The sequence below is a fragment of the Numenius arquata genome, chromosome 4 (genome assembly GCF_964106895.1).
Source record: "Numenius arquata chromosome 4, bNumArq3.hap1.1, whole genome shotgun sequence".
NCBI lineage: Eukaryota > Metazoa > Chordata > Aves > Charadriiformes > Scolopacidae > Numenius > Numenius arquata.
The window spans coordinates 6,827,784-6,847,016 of NC_133579.1; positions in this window are offsets into that span (position 1 = coordinate 6,827,784).

Sequence of the window (19,233 nt, forward strand, 5' to 3'; positions counted from 1 at the left end):
TAGCCAGCTGTGAAGCTGCACTTACGTTTGTTATTACCCCGCACTTGGTTATGAAATGCAATCGATTAATTATTTCACTAAAATGTAACCACTGGGCCCGATCCTGAGGGATATTCCACTTTCTCCCGCTGCTTTACATTTCCATTCATTTTAATGGCAGTTCAGGCTGTTTCTTTATTTTTTTGTGTAATTGCCCTTGGCTGTCGCTGCCTGTTCCTTCTAGATACTTCAGTCGGTGTTTCCCACTATTGATTAAATTCCAGGTTCTGCTCAGGAGCTCTCATTGTAACTTCTGATCTCTTACTTCCCCCCGGATGCTAGAGTTGAACATTGAGGTGGACGGGGATGGGGGTCAGGGGTGCGACATTTCTGGTTCACCGTGGAGCAGCTTTCCGGAATAATACCCATCTTTAAGCATTAAAATGTTTGACCCGTAACCCTCCTTGGTTGCTGCGTTTGACATAATAGCTCCATTTTGATTTTTTTTTTTTTTTCCTTTGGCTCTGATTGATATTGCGGTGGACTTGTTGGGAAGTTAATAGCTATCACGACAATTTTTATTTTCTAAATGAAACAATGCCCCCTGGTGCTCTAGGATTCGAGAGGTCTGGTTTTACAGTCAAAATAAAAAAATAAAACCAACTAAAATCTTTTCAGACAGATACTCCTTGTCCCTGGATCTGCCAGCTACCACTCAAGTGCTGTCACTGTCACTCACAGGCGATGGGGAGGAACACTGTCAGCACTGAGCAACAAAGAGAAGTCACAAGGAGAGTACCGGGGAATAAAAGCACACTTGAAAAGAGACACACGTCGGTTAGGCGGGTATAAGCAAATTACAGAAGAGAAAAATAAAATTAAAGGGTCAAGCCAAGAAACAGTCTAAGGAAAGGAACAGTCAGAGAAAAGTAAAATTAAAACTGCCTGCTTAATGAAATGTAAAATCTAGATAGTGATAGAGACGAAGCAATAATATTAAAAAATGGAAGTACTTTTTTTATAAAAAGATTGAATTTAATAAAGGTATTACAGAAGAAAAGGACAAAGAGAGTAAGTGTGAAAAATATGTAATCAAGAGCATTAAATTAAAACGGCAAATCTGAAAAGGAAGAGAAAATAGAAGGTATATATTAAGTGCATGAATGCTGCAGAAATAAGTAGAATAAATGTAGTTTGGTATTTTCTGTGCACTAACAAACTAGATTATCGATGCAGAAATTTAACCCAAAGTCCCTCCGGAGTAAAAATATAAGCAAAGCTGATAAGTGATGAAATGAAACAGTTCATCTCTCTTCAGTTCAGCCTGTCACTGGCATTTGATTTTTTTTAAAATGAAGATGTTAAATCACAAAATTATTCCTGGTGGGCACGGCACCCACATGAACCACGAGAACGTTGCTTGTCCTGTTTGCAGACAGCCAGCTCTCAGGGCAGCTGAGAAACTTCTGGAGCCCGGTCGATAGAGCGGAGACTGCCATGAATCACCATTTCTGATGGAACGTGGGGGCCATGAATGCTACCAGAGCTGTCTCTAAAGCCAAAACAGATGGAAAAAAATGAAGGCAGAAGAAAGGCAAAGGAAACCACCCCGTTACTGCAGCTGCAAGACTTGTAAAAACAACCCCTGCGCTCAGGTGGTTTTTTTTTTCAATCACAGGCAAGGATAAAATAGCACAGCTCAGAAGCAGGGATGTCTGAAAATGGCTTTAAGGTGACTTTATGTTTCCGCAGTCCTGGAGCAGCAATGAGTCAGTCAAGTCCCTCACTGTAAGTTAGAATAGCCTGAAGGCTGCTCTAAATCATCCTGGCTGCCAGTGACCCTGTAACAGCAGAGAGGGGTTGCTGGGGCATAGCAAAGTCTTGGCTGCACTTCCCTTCCTTTGACCATGTCCTCTAGGCCAGCCAGAGGAGCCGTCGGGAGGGAGTGAGGGGGGGAATCAGGGGAGAGGAAGAGAAGGGAAAGCATAGAAATGGCCGTGATGCCTATTCTGCTGGAAGACCCTCGCTTCTGCTGTGGCTGGCAGAGGTCCAGCGGCTGACTGTGGTGGGAACTGATCCCAGCACAGGCAAGAGAGATTCTGTGGCCCTGCCACAGCCAGGAGGCAGTGGTAGAGTTTGTGTTTAATAATCTGCTTTTCAAAGGTGTTTTTAGAGAGTTCTTCAGATGACACAGAGTCCCTTTTCCCTGGGAATCTCCTTGTGATGGTGACTGGTGTGTAGGTCCTGCACGTTGGTGGGTGCTCATATTCTGTGACCAACACAGTCAGTTTTGTTAGTGTAGCGATGCTAATCAGATGCTATTCCTTACCCAGTATTATTTGGCCTCACAATAGAAATATTGAAATTGATGGTGCTGTGGGAACTTATACCACTAGTCTAGCTCATTATTTTAATTTGGTTTTTATTTTCCTGCTCTTATAAACCAAATACGTATCCCAGACTGGGAGAAAAACATGAGACTGTGAGTTGATATTTTCCTTTCCTTTTTTCTTCTAAGAGAAAATTTCTAAAGAACATAAATACCAAATATCAGCAATGTTTTTTGGTTAAGTAATCCTAACTCCAGCTAGGTACGTTTTGGATTTGGATGGTTTGATGCTGTTGTCAGTTGCCTTTGAGGTGACCCTATACGTGACGGAAGCTGCAGTTAGGAGTGTGATGTGTTTCCAAACTCTTCTGTAAACGTCTCAATCTTGCTATTTCAGTGTGAGCAAAATGTTTGTGACTTGAAGAGGATCATGGTGCTTTCCAAGCCAAAGGGCATACATTCTGAAACCTTCCCTTTCTCCTATTAAGCAGTGAAGAGCCCAACCTTACTAGTGGGTAGCCATCAGAGTTGGAATGCTGTTGAACTGATTAGTAACAGCAGGTAATTGAGTGGGCTGTTAGAGGACACCCTGTAGCAGAGGAAAAATGTTTATCCCTTTTAACGATTCCTTAAAAGCAGTTGCCAAAATTTCATTTGCAGTCAACTAGGTAGTCCATGGTGTGCAACAGAGGTAGAGTGATTTTTTGAAGTACTGAGAAAGACCATTGGTCTTATAAGTAGTAGACATCTCCGATCTTGCATATCCCTGCAGTCATGCAGAGACATATGCACAACCTTGCACATCCAATGCAAAGGATATAGTTTATACTTTCAGATCTATTTTAAGAAAAGTGTAAGGAGGTACCTTCCCCGCTGACTAAACCTCCATGAAGGCAGAGACAGAAGGTCACAGACATTCAGCCACTCGCTGCCTCTGGTTATTGGAGGCAAAAAGGCGATCCCTTGACCAGCAACTGGTAGAAGAATGATATTTTGTAATTACGTGTGGTGTGCATGGGAGTGAGCACAGATGCTATAATCCATAATTAAATTTAATGCCGTTGATACTGTAGCTTATAATGTCTTGGCTTTTTCTGATAATTTAGAATAGAAGTTTTTAAAGAAAAAAAGAAAGATATATGTGTTGGTTGGATGTATGTCAACGCTGGTTGACACAGTCAGCAGTTGAGGACTAGATCTTCAGGGTGTAAATTCATTTAGCTCAGTTGATGCCAGGAGAGCTGTGTCAGTCTGCAGTACTTTAAGCTCTGTCCCGAGGACACCCAGTACCATCGGCAGGAACCTCTTACACAGGATCAGTGGAGTTCCTTGGAAAGGATTCAATGCTTTCCTGCCAGGAGCTTCAGCACCAGCAGTGGTCCTGAAGATCTAGCGCTGCCAGAAGAGACACATAACCTCTGTCTGTTGCCTTTAATCACAACTGAGGAGAAAACTGTTTCATGTTATCTTCGAGTCTGAAAACTGCTAACATCCCAAAATATTGAAGATCATCTGATTCTGCGGGATTTGCCTGCTGCTGTCTTCTCCCTGCCTTTTTTAGGTGGGACAGATTGAAGCAATTAATGCTGCTCTGTGGGAGATTGTTCCAGAATCTTACCTGTGGCCATCCAGGCACAAAGACCTTCCTACAATGGTGAATGTGTCCAGTCCAGAATGTGTCTAGTTCAAGAAGGACAGGGAACTGCTGGAGAGGGTACAGCAAAGGGCTATGAAGATGATGAGGGGACTGGAACATCTCTCATGCAGAAAGGCCGATGGACTTGGGTCTTTTTAGTCTGGAGAAGGGAAGACTGAGGGGGGATCTAATCAATGCTTATAAAGGGTAGGTGTCAGGAGGATGGGGCCAGTCTTTTTTCAGTGGTGCCCAGGGACAGGACAAGAAGTAATGGGCACAAACGTGAACATAGGAAGTTCCATCTAAACATGAGGAGGAACTCCTTTCCTTTGAGGGTGGCAGAGCCCTGGAAGAAGCTGCCCAGAGAGGTGGTGGAGTCTCCATCTCCAGAGACATTCAAAACCCGTCTGGACATGTTCCTGTGCAACCTGCTCTGGGTAACCCTGCTCTGGCAGGGGGTTGGACTAGATGATCTCTAGAGGTCCCTTCTAACTCCTATCATTCTGTGATTCTGTGAGCATTTCATCCCATCCACAGTATCATCTTAAAATTACCTATCAGTTCACCAGGTTGAGCAGTCATTGCAGCTAGTTCTGGTTCACAACCAGAGGAACGTTTATGGTAGCTTGGGGGAAGTGGTGAAAAGTGGATATTCTCTGCACTCCCAATTACTGGAGAATTCTTCCAGATGTATTCCCTTGCATGGGAGAGCCCGCTGAGCAGGTATCTTTGATTTAGCAGCAGGATGGAGCTGAAATCATGTCCTGACATGCAAGCATTTTGGATTATTTAATAGCTTAATTTTTTCTTGAGGATTGATGGCTTAGTCTGTCATTTATTTGTTTGAGATATTTTATGATCTGATGATTTCTCCTCACATATTTTAGTCAGGCACATTATGTATCATTGTTGCTTTATGTTTTCTATTACTGGGAATTAATTTTTCACACAGTATCTTCATTTAATTATATAATACAATCACATGTGCATTTTGCATGAATGGGAAGAATCTGCTTTAATTTAACCATTATTATATTTTGCTATCTTGGGTTTCCCAGTTAAAATTCCCAAGTTTTTTGTTTTAGCATAACAATAGTCATATTCATTGCTTCTTACACTATAACAAAAGCACTCAGATGTCAGTTCATAGATTGACATAATCAGCTTTGTCTCTTAATTAGAAAAGAGAATAAAGCTCTTTAGGGGTGTCAATAAAATGACAGATGTATCATTAACAGAAGGCTACATTGGATCAGAATGGTGCAAATGCTTGGAATTGAAATGTTAAAATTTTTTACTGATAACCTTTCATTTCGAATTTTCATTTTCTTAGGGTTTTTTTCTAATTGAAAAATAATAAAGTCAAAGGTACGTAATACAGCATATAAATGGAAAAGTTATTGGTGCTGGAGAACTTAAATTCCTTCTGTAAAGCCTCAAGTTTGTAGCTAAGGTAGAGCTATAGTTAGCAAAACCTGTTACTCAGGATTCCTGCCAACCCTCAGAGCAAAATTCAGCATGGCCAATGCAGCCTCTGGCCATGCTTTTGGTGCTCTTCTCATCGTCCCTATGATGTCACCAATTGCTTATGAACAATGGGACAGCGTGTAGAAATTCAGGACACACTCCATACCTGAGTTTCTCGGTGCAGCACACGACATGAAATCTTTTCACAATTAGTCTGAACAGTCAGGCTAATATTGACTTGGGTGAGTCCATATTTTGCACATTTCTCCATCACCTTACGATGCTGTTGATGTCCACCTTTTGGTATAATAACAGTCCATTGTACTTGTAAGACACGATGCCTTTCCGTTGGAACAAAGAAAAATGGCAGAATCTGACTGAATTCCAAATATTCAAATACTGGGACAATGGGAAGTACATGCTTCGGGATTCAGGCATACGGATGGAAGTAAGATTGCAAGCTACATATATGATCTATCTGAGGTGGTTTATCCCAGCAGGATCTGACATCCAGGGCATTCACAAGATCCAGCATCTCCCATCAACTTTACTGGCAACCTGAGCTAGAGGATTTTCAGACTTCCTACAGATCCAGCTGTCTTCTGGCAAGCAATATTCAGGCCTTTCTAGGAAGAAATCTGGGCTGTTCTGTCTATTCAGCCTCAGTCATATGACAAAATTTTAGGTGGAAATGGGCTAGCTGCTAGGCCAAGTAGCCAGCCACATGAGAGAGCACCCTTGAGTGTTGAGTGTATTCTAAGACACCCACACCTACAGCTTTCTATACCAGACAAGTGGCTGTAGAGCCAGTCTCGGAGGCGTTTCAGCAATGGGAATGATGAAGGGGGGAACCACCTGGCCGTAATCCCAAGTTTGCATCCATTTCTGCCCAGCAACACGGATGAGGTGTCCTGAATCTTTGACTCTCTCTCTGGCTGCATCTACTTTCTTTTCATCAGAACCTATAAAGCTCATTATCCCCCCAACAGAAATGTTTTAAACTTTTAAGATTTCATGAAGCTTTGACGCTATCATGAATTTTGTGTCCCGTGTATCGGCAGCTGCCTCGTCTGCTGTTTGGGATTCAGCACTTAATTATGTGGGGCTTCAAAAGAGGTTTAATAGTACTCAGTTGGAATATCTGGCTGGAAAATATTGAACATTTCTTAAATGAAATTTCTAATTTTCAAATTCAAGCCTTTAACTTGACAGAAAATGGAACTTAGTGTTACTTGCACCAGGGAGTTTAAATCTGTCCTATACCCTTGAACTGAAGCAGGAAATTATGCAATTTCTCTTTTGGTGTCTATTTTGGGAGGAAAAGAAAATGATAATATATTTAAGTAAATCTAGGACAGACAAGTCTTGGACTCTTCAGAAAGGTGATCCTTTTATAAACCAAGTATTATTTTGTGCAGGAAACAACTTAGGAAAACAATGAAACAAGTATTCATTTGCAATTGTAATGGCTCTGATTACAGTCCCCAAGTTGACATTTACTCAATTTAATTAAAAAAATGAGAATTATATTTATATTTCTTACTCCATCTTTCACAGCAGAGGGATTTAAAACATGTTCAAACCTACAATGTCTCAGTTACTGTGCCATCTTATGATCTTCAATTAATAATGTTTTAGCTTTCTGTGACTGCAGAATGAGTATGTATTCTTTATTTACCTAAAACTGGAATTAGTTGTGTTACCTAAAACCGACAAGGATGCTGTACATTCCAGAGAACTCAAACAAACACAAGTCTAGGAGCTTCATTTAGGTTTAACCCTTATACCCTTGGACACAACAGAGTTTACATAAATATTTAAGAAGGGCAGCTCCAGACCAATTAAAGGAATATATTTTCCAAGCATCATACCATTGTTCTCAGGCAATAGACTGAAGCTCTTAAATTAATACATATTAAATCTGTTACGGGCTCAGAAGAGTTTTAGGCGCAGGAGAGGGAAAAGCAGATGAGAGCCCCCCGGGGGCACGTCGGGCAGAGATTGTCTGTGAGACTCCATCGTGGTTTGGGCTGGGCTGACCACTGAGATGAGCGACAGATGCTCTCTTTTACTTCTCTCCCCTTCAGAGAAGGGAGATCATCTCCCTTCAGGGAGAGGGGGATGAGAGAGAGAAAAGAGACTTATGAGTTTGAAAAGGAACTAAACTAATGAAAATATTAATGAAATAATAAACAGAAAATAATGAAATATATACAATATATACAAAGCCGTATCGGTTTCCCAGGATGATGATCACTTCACTGGCAGGCACTGGGGGAGTCCCAGACTGGACTCAGGGACGGATGGGAACTGGATTCCGGATCTGGATTCAGGAATGCTCAGATTGGGATCAAAGGCAGACGAACAGATGCAGTCCTCGTCAAACACTGGTCATTGAAGAAGAAGAGCTGACCCTTTGATCCCTCAGCTTTTATATTGGGCATGGGGCAGATGGGATGGAATAGCCCGTTGATCAGTTTGGGGTCACCTGTCCTGTCAGCTCCTCCCCACCGGTGGGACCCCTCTACGCTCTTCCGCTTCTGACCCTCCAATGGGGCAAGTAATGAAATTAGCTGACCTTGGTTGTTATAGCAATACGTTTAATCAAGAGCCTCTCTGCATACCACTCCTCGGTATAAATTATAAACAACCAGATCTTATCACTCTGGAAGGGTGTACTGTCTGAAAAATACGCCGTTAATTTCAGAGAGTTCAGTTAGTTAGAAGAGGCTTAGCTGAAAAGTAAAATTACTGAAAATTGGTTCTGTTTTACCTCAAACCAGGGCAGACGCATGTCCCACTGCCCAGCTCACAGTGTGGCTGCAGGGTGGCTCTGCAAATCCCCCCAAGGAGGAGAGGGCACAACAGTCCCTCTCATCACTCCTTTCAGCGTCCTAGGAAAAGCTGTGGGCTGAGAAGGCTGCGACTGTCTTCATTCTGATATTTGCTGAATAGAATCGAGGAGAAGCTCTTTTGTGGCAAATACATTTAAGATATTTTTTTTTTTAAATCTTTAAAAATAAAAATTTTTTAAGATACTTCAGAATTTCTCTCATAATGAGAGGTCTGCTTTCAGGCTAGTGCTACCCAGGAATGCTCGGTAAGAAAACTGCACTTCGTTTTTGTACATGAAAAGTATCACTAGCCACCCCTAGGAAAAGAAATTTGCAACTAATGGGGTTTGTTGCTCCCTAATTGTGGCAGCTTGTTAAGGCAGGGGCAGGATTTATCCAACTAGGAGCTATGAGAAAGTCTGGCCTAGAAAAGACCCAGGTGTGGTATTGCAGGCAGGGGCAGAGCCAGAGCAGAGCTTGGGGGAGGAGGAGGAGGAGGGAAAGCAGAGGGCTACAAAGATGCAGCAGAGGGCTACAAAGATGATTAGGGGCCTGGAGCATCTCTCGTACAAGGAAAGGCTGAGGGACTTGGGTCTTTTTAGTCTAGAGAAGAGAAGACTGAGGGGGGATCGGATCAATGCTTATAAATACTTAAAAGGTGGGTGTCAGGATGATGGGGCCAGTCTTTTTTCAGTGGTGCCCAGGGACAGGACAAGAGGAAATGGGCACAAACTTGAACATAGGAAGTTCCATCTAAACATGAGGACGAACTTCTTTCCTGTGAGGGTGGCAGAGCCCTGGAAGAAGCTGCCCAGGGAAGGTGGTGGAGTCTCCTTCTCTGGAGACATTCAAAACCCGCCTGGACATGTTCCTGTGCAACCTGCTCTGGGTGGACCTGCTTTGGCAGGGTGTTGGACTAGATGATCTCCAGAGGTTCCTTCCAACCCCATATGATTCTGTGATTCTGTGAAAGGGTGCAAGTGAAATGGAAAACAGAGTGGGGAAGTTTTGGGAGAAGAGGAGGGATTTGAGGAAAGAGCGTAGAAGCATGTCTAGGGAGAGAGAAGGAAAGGAGAGAATCGTTGCAACTAGTGGGGAGGAAAAGAGGATGAGCGTGGATTGCCACGTGCTTTCTGCTGAAATAAATCACCTATAGTCTCTGCTGAGAGAAGTAAAATCAGTTCAGATGGAGAAACTGAGATGTTAATCGAGGCTGGTGACAGAAGGAGGTGAAGCAGGAGAGAATGAGTGTTTAGTGGAGAGTCCAGTTACAAGACTGTTTCTCTTAATGTGTGCAATAGACCAGTAGCACTAGAAGGAAAAGAGAGAATAAGGATCTGGGAAGCCAGTATGTGTAATTCTTTAAAAAGGAGGACGACCTACTAATACTACATTCATCTTACAAACGTTAAGGATTTCGATACATTCACCTGAGTACGGTATTCAGTTGCTGGTTTACTGCAATATATGCATTCGTGACAGGATTAGTTACCTTCTCCCAGTATATCACAGAATCATAGAATGGTTCAGGTTAGAAGGGACCTTAAAGATCATCCAGTTCCAACCCCTGCCATGGGCAGGGACACCTCCCACCAGACCAGGTTGCTCAAAGCCCCATCCAGCCTGGCCTTGAACACCTCCAGGGATGGGGCAGCCACAGCTTCTCTGGGCAACCTGTTCCAGGGTCTCACCACCCTCACAGGAAAGAATTTCTTCCTAATATCTAATCCAAATCTCCCCTTTTTCAGTTTAAAACCATTACCCCTCATCCCATGGTTCCACCCTCTGATCAAGAGTCCCTCCCCATCTCTCCTGTAGCCCCTTTAGTCCCTGTAGTCCCTGTAGGACTGGAAGGAGCTCTAAGGTCTCCCTGGAGCCTTCTCTTCTCCAGGCTGAACAAACCCAACTCTCTCCTGTCCGTATCATTTCAACTTCAAGTTGTATTTACAAATAAGTGGACTAAGTAAGGTACCTGGGGTATTTTTGTATTTATTCAACTGTTCAGACTACACTTTGGAATTTTTCAATACATTTTTGAGCAAAACATGTATGTCCTGACTGTGAATTCTGCAATACGATTCATGGAATGTCTGACATCTGAAGCTCGTAGGGGAGAGGAGGGAAATTGCTTTCAGATGACTATGTGCTGCTGTGCTTCCACTTGGGGAATGCATGGCCATAACTGTGGGAGTCATGAACTCATTAATTAAAGACTTCGTAGCTGTGTTGCATCTTTTTTTAAAGATTAAATGCAAAAATTTTTATTGTGTGCATGTAGATTTTAAGACAGAGTAAGTGGCCCCATTTCTCTAGTTAATTACCTTGATAAATCAGGAGTGGGCTGCTGGTATTTGAAAATCCTGTGCGTGGTAGACAGAGCGAGGGAGAAAACAGTTTTCAGCAGCGTTCTATTGTTGGCCCATAACGGTATATAATGCACTCAGGTCAAAAGGGTGGGATGGATATTCGCTATACCACCACGGCTATAACATTAGAAGTTTATTGCAATCAAACTAAATGTTTGTTTTACCATTACAAAAAAAAAGTTGCAACACTACTCATTTTTTCCTATGATGAAATTACTCTCTGTTTGTATATATTCACGTGTGTGTGCATATATAGAAATAGTGGTCAGGATTCCAGAAGGGATTTGACTGAGGACAAACTGGAAGTGGAAGCAGGTGGACAATATCTGGACTAAGAATATATTGCAGGAGACGAGAGCAGAGGCTCCCCAGGTCTGAACAGGAGCTTTGATTTGAGAAGGAAGTTATCGCTGAGTGAGCAACAGGACTGAATGGTGGTGGCAGGTCCATGGAGCCACCCCAGGATGGATGAGCAACCAGGGTGGAAGGACGCAGAGGGATCATGCGGAGGAGGAAAAAGTTTGCAGATGAGTGGGGCAGAAAAACTGACGTAAAAAAAAACAAATATGGGAAGAGATGTGACGGAATTAGTGAAATGCAGGGGAGTCATCATCTCTTTGCTGCCTAAGTGAGCAATTCTAACCTATCTGTATCGTTCATAAAGACCAATACTTCCAAAAAGCCTTTTCATTCCTTTTCTCTCTGGTGGTTATAAAGAACTTAAAAGATGTCCAGCTTGACCAAGAAAGCAAACTTCTGGACAGCTCAGTTACATGAAATGAAGGGTCTATTTTCATTACCCTTTTTGTTCTAATGAACATCCTGCATTATTTAGCATTCATACAGTTTTATAGGAAATAATAAATAATAATTCCTGTTGGAACGGGTCCAGTGGAGGACCACAAAGATTATCAGAGTTCTGGAGCACCTCTGCTATGAGAACAGGCTGAGAGAGTTGAGGTTGTTCAACCTGGAAAAGGTTGAACCTTGGAGTCCCTTCCAGTCCCTAAAGGGGCTACAGGAGAGATGGGGAGGGACTCTTGATCAGAGAGTGGAGCAATAGGAAGAGGGGTAACAGTTTTAAACTGAAAGAGGGGAGATTTAGGTCAGATATTAGGAAGAAATTCCTTGCTGTGAGGGTGGTGAGACACTGGAACAGGTTGCCCAGAGAAGCTGTGGCTGCCCCATCCCTGGAGGTGTTCAAGGCCAGGCTGGATGGGGCTTTGAGCAACCTGGTCTGGTGGGAGGTGTCCCTGCCCATGGCAGGGGTTGGAACAAGATGATCTTTAAGGTGCCTTGCAATCTGAACCATCCTGTGATTCCTATGGTTCTAATATCTGATTTTTACAGGTTTGTTTTTTTTTTTACTTCTGAAACTGTATACTACATACTCAAAGAAAATACAGTTGCTGCACACAGAAGCGACAATATCTTTCCATCTAACATTCTCCTCGCTTTCCTTGTTACCAGGGTTTTTTAAACGTGATAATGTCCCACCACTGTTTCTGAGATTTCCTGAATTTATTTCTTTGCTCTTTATTACGTAAGGAGTGATTTCTGCCTGTTTGAATATATTTCTGTGGGGAGTGCTGACACTCTTATCCACACTTCACTTGTCATTTCTAGGCCAGACGGTTAATATGATTTCCTACTATGAGCTTCTTACTGTGTACAGTTTTAACATGTGTTGCAGCGAGGCAGTATATTAAAGTGGAGAAATGGCTTATGAAAGAGATGGATATTAGGCGAGAGTCCTTGGGTTCTCTTAGGTAAAGTCAGTTAGTGTGCAGCATAAATATGTTTGTAATGACGGTAAAAGGAAATACTGGTGGACTTCATATTCTGATCCCATCCTTCTCACATGAATACGGGAAAAAAAGTGTTTATGTTTGTGGATAATAGCAACTGAGGAGCGGCTGCAAGCCTGCAAAGGAGGGATTAGCATTCCTAAGGGGGAACTGGAAAACACAGAGGACTAATCAACAACATCTGGACAGGACCACGATCTTTTCTCTGGGATAAGGCCGAGGGCTGTAATGGTTCCCAAGCTGGGGTTTTTTATCAACATGATGGTGAACATGCAGAGAAAGCTGAGGTTGTGCTGGGAAGCTGCATCGCCCTCGAGATGGAAGAGGTAATTTCTCTGTTGAGCTTGCTGCAAGGCACTGCCATAGAGAAAGGTGTGGGCTAAAAGTAGGAAATCAAGAAGCTAGTGGCATAAGTATGTAGAGGTCTAGAAAACAGTTATGAGGAAATATTGGAAGAAAGTGAGGTTGTTTAACCTGAAGAAGACTAAGGGAGAACATAAGTACCTTTAAATACATTTTAAATACATTAAGGTCTCCTGCTGAAGTGAAGGGAATCATTTATTCTCTTATTCTTCACAGGCAGAATGAGAAGTAGTGGGCTTGAGGTATGACATGAAGATAAAGGTTAAATGTGAGGAGAAACTTTCTGATAATAAGGACAGATTGCTTGGGGAGACTGTAGAGACTCCCTTACTGAATATCTTCAAGAACAACATAGACAAATATGAGGGAAGATATTGGTGCACAGAACCCTGCCTGGGATACGAGGCATGGCATAAGTAACCTCTCACCATCCCTTCCTAGACTTTTTTCCTTTCACTGAATTTCACTGAATTTTTTTTTAGAGTTGGAAGGGACCATATAGATCATCTAGTCCAACTCCCCTGCTGAAGCAGGATTGCTTAGAGAATGCTACTCAGGACTGCATCCAGGCGGGTCTTGAAAATCTCCAAAGAAGGGGACTCCACAACCTCCCTGGGCAGCCTGTTCCACGGCTCTGTCACCCTCACCATGAAGAAATTCTTTCTCATATTCGAGTGGAACCTCCTATGTTCCAACTTGTGCCTGTTGCCCCTCGTCCTGTCACTGGGAACCACTGAAAAGAGTCTGGCTCCCTCCTCCTTCAACCCACCCTTGAGATACTTATAGGCATTAATAAGGTCTCCCCTCAGCCTTCTCTTCTCCAGATTAGAGTGTCCCAGCTCTCTCAGCCTTTCTTCATAAGGGAGATGCTCCAATCCCTTAATCATCTTTGTTGCCCTTTGCTGGACTCTTTCCAGTGGTTCCCTATCCCTCTTGAATTGGGGAGCCCAGAACTGGATGCAGTATTCCAGTTGTGGCCTCACCAGTGCAGAGTAGAGGGGGAGATTGACTTCCCTTGACCTACTAGCCACACTCTTCCCTATGCAGCCCAGGATTCCGTTGGCCTTCCTGGCCACAAGAGCACATTGCTTGCTCATTGTCATTTTGCTGTCTACCAGGACTCCCAGATCTTTCTCTTCGGAGCTTGGCTCCAGCAGGTCCACGCCTAACCTGTATTGGTGCCTGACATTCTTCTTCCCCAGGTGTAGCACCTTACACTTTTCCCTGTTGAACCGCATGAGGTTCTTCCTTGCCCAGCTCTCCAGCCTGTCCAGGTCTCTCTGGATGGCAGCACGGCAGCTTTGATTAAAGCTTAATTAAGGAACTGAAAGCCATGGGCTGGGAAAGTGATCTCAAATGTAAAAGGTAATAAAATAACCTTGGGCTTGATCATGGAAAGCGTTGAGTAGTCGTGGCTGCTCTTATTGACCTCACCCAGAGCAGAAACAAAGTAGGATTTCAAGGATGGGGCCATAAGCAGTGAATGTATATTAACTTTTAATATTGCTGAATTATTGTTGTATTGGCCAGGTCTTGTCTTCGCCATGAATCTCATCCTGGCTCTTATGAATCTTTACATTTTGTGTAGGACTGTCCTGGGAATGTTCAGCCTTTTACAAAATCTGAGCCAAAAGGGTGTTTTCAGTGGATTTCCATTTTTAAACTGTTCACATGATTTTCCCACAATGGTATTTACCCCACCCTTTGGCATTTAAGACAATGTCCCAACCATTCAATACAGGCTGTTGTTGAATTTATGAATGTGTCCTTCAACACACAACTCTGAAGTGTGAAGAGGTGATACGTACAATGTGAACCTACAGTTGTTGGGATAATGCAGCCTAAAAAATGGCAAAGGAATAGGATTTCGTAGAGAGTGAGATTTCAGAACCACTGAATGAATTGTTGAGTAGTGGCGTTTTTTTTATATTTGGGGATGACCCAAATGAAATTTCTAGAAGAGGGGGAAAATGAAGAGACTCCAGTGATGAACAGATTACAACACTAGTTAGAGTCCTTATCAACAAAAAGCTAGTATGCTTTTACAGAAAAAAAAAAGTATCTTTATTAAAATCCCAGAAGTTCTTGACATGAGAAGCTTTCAACAAAAGGTTTGCATTTTCTGTGAAAAAAAAAAAAAATCACTATATTCACTGGTTGAGTGGTTTGTTTTCGTCAGCATTTCTCCCAGTTTGTCTCACATCACCACCAGAGTCTGTCTTTGCTGTATTGCTCTTTTTGGGAGCGCAGATAAACTCTTCTCTCCTTGGTGTGCTCAAAAGTGTATTTGCTACTTTTTCCTGAGTCCTTCTCCTTTTCTTTTACGAGTGATCTTTATCCTAATAAAAAAGAGGAGGTTATCAGTACTGCAGCATGAAATCACTTTACCCAGATGAAGGTCTAGGCGGTGTCAGCGTGAGGTTTTTTCCATCCCAGGGCTCTTGTTTCTTCTTCTTCTCTGAGTCAATCCGTGTCTGCATCTCTCTGTCAAGACTTGGCCTGATGCATCTATTTACTCCACAGAAGCCTCCAAATAGTGATCAGATAGGAGCAGCATGTGGTCCTTTCCTCCGTAGGAAGTGTTTAAGGTGAGAATTCAAATGTAGAAGACTGCATATTGCTAAACCTTTCATCTGGCTTGTTCTGCAGGGAATACTGATGGGAATACTTTTTCATGCCACATGTATTCAACCTGGAAAATTCAGGAGTTCCAGGAGGTCACTGAGGGAGATAATCTAGACTGGTTATTTAAGGCATGTGTAATTTTATAAGTATAAAAAAATTGTGTTGTGGACAGGTATTTGGAAGATAATTTTTTTTCTATCCTCATAGATACAAAACACCTAATGCTATGAGCAGATCTGAGGGAAAAATGTAACTGCTAAATTAAAAAAATAAAAAAAGAGGAAGATAGACTTACTGGCTTTCTCCTGTCCTAAGTTTCCTGTGTTCTGTCTCTCATAATACAAGAAGACACTCCAGACACCACATTTCTGGGGATTACCTTTCTTGGGGTTGAAGCCTTTGGCCTCATTCTTTTCCTCACAGTTAAGAGTGTTCATAAGCCCCTGGAAAGACACTGTCTGTCATGTCTTGTTGCTTAAATATCGTGATCGAGCCTGTGAATAATCTCAGACTGCTTTGACATGTTCATAATAGCTTTTGTTCTACTTCTGTACCCATCCATTTCCATTCCTTAAAGTCCCCTGGCACGGTGTCTTCCAGCGTGGACGTGGTACGTGATGGTTTGACCAGAGATGCGATGGGAAGATCACATCAATACCTTTAATTTCTGTGGATGGTAACTATGGTTTGGACAGTTAAAATGGCTCCTCGGTGGCAAAGGATATTGCTAGACTTTTTTCTCCTTGGCTGACGGGGTGGGTTGGTTTTTTTTTCTCCCTTTGGTGAAAGTTGCTGAGAAGTGGTCAGCTGAACCGGCGGTACCCTGCGGAGTGACGTGTCCGCGTCAGGCTTTTTCAGCTGTGCTGTGTGCAGTGAAGGGCTGCGTTAACACCAGATGCCAATCATACACCGCCGGTGGATTTGCAAGATTATAGGACAGGAAAAAAAAAAAAAAAAGATGAAGGTTAAGCACAGGGCACAATAGAGATTACTTATGGTAATGAATTGTATAATTTTTCTAGACAGATCTGGATTAATGTTTATCCCAGGCAAGAGATTACTGTATGTCTGATTCTAGTTGTAAACAGACATTATTAAACAGAAGGTTTATGTTCATGAAATGCGACTATGGGTGTTAAAGCACTTATGATTTATTATGTGCAAAGAGAAAAATTAACCTGTTCATCTGCTATAGTACAAGATGCGCTGTGGATTTTTGCATAATTTGGAAGGCATCTGCTCCTTTGGAATACAAATAACCAGGGAAATGAGAAGGATTCTCCTCTCATTTACACTCATCCTATTCCCTTCACTGCAGAGGAGCTGAAGTGGTGTAACCAGCAAAAGAATAGCCTTGTGTGCTTTATAAAGCAACAATATTTTCATGAGAGATAATTTTGACAAAGTCTATTTGCTTGTGAATCTTTAGGGTATTTTCTTTACAATTAAAAAAAATATTATGTTAATGTTCAGAGAGCTTAACAAATTGCCTTATTTGGGTTTCCCAAATAATTCTCTTTTAAAGTTGAAAATATAATGTTTAGAGATGATGAATCTAAAAATTTTATTTTTTAATCTATTCTTCGCAGAATTTGTGTTGCGGACTATTTGACTCCAGCTTTGTTGCATCACTGCTGTTTAGCATAAGTGAGACATAGGTACAACACCCACATTTTTAAATTCTGCCTTACCTCCGTAGCTAAATAATCACACCTGAGTCAGTGACTTCTGTGTTCTGGGTGAGCTGAAAAATCTCCCTTAATAAGACTGTAAACTAACTCCAAAACTTTCTTTTCAACTTTGTTCCTTGCTAACAAGGAAGTATCTTTTCTCTGTGAAAGCAAAGAAAAATCACAGTTATCAAAATCTGTTCATTCTATTTACGGGCTGTATTTGTAGCCATCTGATTTTTGCATAATGCCATTTGAAATTATCCATTTAACAATGACGGATGATACAACTGTGTTGCTTTCCCTCCACTCTGTAACTGATCCGTCTACATATAGATTGCATTGGGCACGTTGCTGATGCTTTATTTGTAAAATTCATTCACATATGTGAGAAAATTGTCCGTTGAGTTTTACTGACTTCGGAGAGGCTTCTCAGATAAGTAAAGTTATTCCTGTATATAAACGAAACCAGCCCAATCTGTAAAAAAATATAAGAACATGGAGTGGAAAGGCCTGGGAATATTACGAGGTGTGTTAAGTGAATTCTATGATTCTATGGAGTACAATTTAGAATTGAAATAGAATTTAGAATTTAGAATTTAGAATTAGAATTAGAATTTAAGCCAGGAAGAATAAGAATTACACCAGGACTGAATAAAACGGAATCTGATAAAATGCTCTGAATGCTTCAATTAAAAAAGTTGCAGTCTTAAATTGCCATCGAAACACTTCATACTGCTTTTTTATATTTCTTAACTATATTTTACACTCGATACAAAAATATATATTCTATCATGAGAAAAAATTTAACTTCAACATTCATAATATTTTGTCTAATTATCAAATTTTACAACACCTGTGAAGTGTGAGTCTGGAGTTAAAGTTTCTCAACAAATTAATTAACCAGTAAAAGTTTCTGTGGGCTTTCTTAATGGTTCGGTGTAGCATCCAAAGGCGATGGGAATGTGTGGGGGTAGCCGGGATGCGGGTGAGGGTCCTGGAGGAAGCCGGGGTCAGCTGCACTGCGCTGCTTAAAAGTTTGTGCAGCCAAGCATTATATTTTGGGAGACGCTAAAATACACGCGGGGCTCTTTTTCTTTGCTGTGCGTTGGCAGACATCTATAAGTCACGAAGATGACCTCCGCCTTCCAAAGGGAAGGAAAGCTAGAAATGAAGACGCATTTCTGTTATCAGTCTGCTGTGGGTCGTAAGTTGAACTGGTGTTATATTTTCCTCTGAAAGCCACGTCGCCTTGACACGGTGTTTAACAGTGTTAAGCTTATTGCTGCTGAGCTAAACATGTCTGAAGCCAACGATGACCCTCACGTCTTCGCGATAGCAGAATGTCTCCCTGACGTGATCCCGCAGACTTGGAGCATTAAGTTAATTTTCCCCTGGATTTCTGAGCTGCCTCCTTTTTACCCGGCGGAGAGCTTGTGAAGAATACAGCTTCTGACCGAATGACAGAACGTGGAGGGTGAAATTAGATGCATTCAATTAGAAGATGACAAAAAGCCTATCTAAATATTTGTCAGGATGCTACTTACGGGATGCAGTGTCCAGCCCGGGAAGTGAAAGGAGGACGCTCTCGGGACTTAACAGGCCAGGGAGGGAAAAACTGGGTAAATCATCCAGATTCTTTATGGGCTTGGAGAGGATAATTGAGGGTATCAAGTGGGCTGTTCTGCATCCAGGGCTGGTGATCCCTCTCCTGTAATCTCAGATTACTTCTTTTCTTGTATTCACTTAATACAGAATTAACCGTTACAAAGTTTTCTGGACCACTTGAGTAAATAGCGGTGTTATTTGACGGCTAGAGGATGGATAACGCAGTGCTTTAGGGGATGTATTGAAAAAAGAGGCGCTCCACCTTCTCCACAATAAAAAAAACCCCACACCACAAAACAAACAAAAAAAAAGCCCAAAGCCACAAAACCCAAAGAAACAAAAAAGCCAGGGCTAAATTGTCAGCTGTGAGGTGATTGTCAGGTTGGGACCAGAAGGTTTACTAGTTTTCCAGAGGACAAAAGGATGTTCTTGAAAACTAACATTCAGACCTAGCAGCCAGTTAAACAGAAAGAGACTTAGATAGGTAACTTGTTTTGGCCACATCTGTTTATCTGTAAATTAAATTTTTACACAACTTTTTAAAGTAA